The sequence below is a fragment of the Tupaia chinensis genome, unplaced genomic scaffold (assembly GCF_000334495.1).
Source record: "Tupaia chinensis unplaced genomic scaffold, TupChi_1.0 Scaffold000377_2, whole genome shotgun sequence".
NCBI classification, from domain to species: domain Eukaryota; kingdom Metazoa; phylum Chordata; class Mammalia; order Scandentia; family Tupaiidae; genus Tupaia; species Tupaia belangeri.
Window position 1 is genome coordinate 2,508,956 of NW_006159876.1, and position 2,428 is coordinate 2,511,383.

Below are 2,428 nucleotides of genomic sequence, written 5' to 3' on the forward strand. Positions count from 1 at the left end.
AGAAAGAAAGAAAGAAAGAAAGAAAGAAAGAAAGAAAGAAAGAAAGAAAGAAAGAAAGAAAGAAAGAAAGAAAAAGGCACCCCAGCAGTAGGCACTGCTGACACTGATGAGGGCCGGGAGTCCTGGCCCTGCAGAGGGAGAGGCAGGAGGGGGCGGCGGGAGAGGCAGGTAGAGTCATACTCCTCTTTAGGGGGAGTCTGGAGCAGATAAGGAAAGATGAAAATTTGGAGTCAAGCTTCTGTTCCTGGTTCTCAGCCTTAGCTGTATGTTAGAGTCACCAGGGGCCATCCCAGGGCCTGATAGCTGAGACTCACGTGACCAACCGTTCAGTTGAATCTTGGACCCAGTGGCTCGAGAAACACGCCAGGTGCATGGGCATGCTTGCCTGATATCTGAAAAGGAGGAAGAAACGGAGGAGAAGGGATTACCGCGTGACCATGCCCTGTGAAGGGTGATTTGTCCCTTTCTCTGACTCCAGCCAGTGCACACCTTTCTGACAATTTTTTCTTTTTTTTTGTTTTAGAGGTTTTTTCTTTCGGGTGCGTGTACTCACAAGAGAGAAAGACAGAGACAGTGAGAGAGAAAGTGAGAAATCACCTCCCAGGGGATGGCCACGTTACAATCCCTTCTCCTCCATTCTCCTCCTGGGATCTTGGGCACATGTGCACACATGCCCAGTGTGAGTTTCAAGCCACCAGGTCCAGGACTCAAACCATAGTCAGTTATGTGGGAGTCCAGAGACATAACCACTACGCCATGTGCTGGCCTTCTAGGGTTTTTAAAAAAATAGTAAACCTCGTTCACCACCCCCAGCCAAGTTCATCAGAATACCCAGTGTGGGATCCTGGCATGCTCGGTTTCGTTTGTTTTGTTTTGTTAGCTCCCCAGAAGGCTCTCACAGGGGCAGGGCTCGGGGTCACCGAGCTGTACCTGCAGGTGGAAGGAGTAGCTGGGATGAGCTGTCTTGTCCAGAAATGACTTCTCATTCAACTTGGAAGACCGAGAACTCCTAGAGACTGCCCAGGCATATTGAGAGTAGGGCAGACATCAATCATAGGAGCCCCTCACAAAGCCCTTCTTCAGCACCTCCCAGGCTGGCCCCATGGCCTAGTGGTTAAGGCCTGCATGGCCAGCTGGGTTGCGTCTCTGCCCACAAGAGGTTTGAAAAATACCCCCAGCACGTGTGCATGCGTGCCCCAAATACCAACAGGATGGCAAATGGAGAAGAGATCCCAATGTGGCCATGCCCCACTGTGGGGGTGCTTTCTCCCTCTCTGTCCCTGGAGACTGCACACGTCCTCGGGCAATTAAAGTTTATTTATTTATTTATTTTTAGAGATTTTTGCTATAGGGTATGTGCACTTGCCAGAGAGACAGAGACAGAAAGTGAGAAATCATCCCTCGAGGGAATGACCACGCTGCAATCCCTTCTCCTCCATTCTCTTCTCAGGATTTTGGGCACGCCCAAACACATGCCTGGCATAAGTTTTGTTGTTGTTTTTAGAATTATTATATTTAACTTTATTGATTTTTTTATTTTAATTTTGACCAGAGAGGTACAGAGCGAGTGAGAAAGTAAGACAGTAAACCACCAGGTCTGAGACTTGAACCGTATCAGCCATGTGAGAGTCCAGCGCCCTTAACCACACACCACTTGCCAGCCCCCAAACCAGCATGAGTTTTAAGCCACTGGGTCCAGGTCTTGAACCACAGTTAACTACATGGAGGTCCAGCAATGTCACCATTACACCATCTACTGATCCCCCCCAAAATTTTTTAATTGAAAAAAATAAAGCACCTCCCAAATTGCATCACTTCAGGCTGCATCCAGCCTGGACGCACCCCGTGGGTTCCGCTCTCAGCCCCAGGTCTTGGTGGCCCTGGTAAAAGGAACCAGGACATCCCCTTGCCTTGCAGGGAAGCTAAGACACAGGATTCACCCCAGCAAGCCTGGCTGGGCCTCTCCACAGGTGGGTTGCAGGCCCCTCCAGCCAGAGCCCGGGTGCAGTAAACCTGCGGCCTCCCAGTCTCAGGTAGGCTAGGTCTGCGTGGTTAGCTGGAGGCTGCGCCTTTCACACGCTCCCAGGGGACTGCCATGCGCAGTAACTTCTCTGAGTTAGGACAGGACCCATGCTCTACATCTGGACCTGGGAAAGGAGCACATGGTACAGAGACATGTGGAAAACATCAAGGGGCCAGCTCTGTGGCCTAGTGCTTAAGGGAGTGAATCCCACATGGCTAACCATGCTTCAAATCCTGGCCCCGGCAGCTTGAAAAACATGCCAGGCACATGCGTATGCGTGCCCTAAATCATGACAGGATGGAGAAACGGAGGAGAAGGGTTATGGTGGGACTGTGCTCCATCAGGGGGCGCTTTCTTCCTCTCTCTCTCTCTCTCTCTCTCTCTCTCTGGCAACATACATACCCT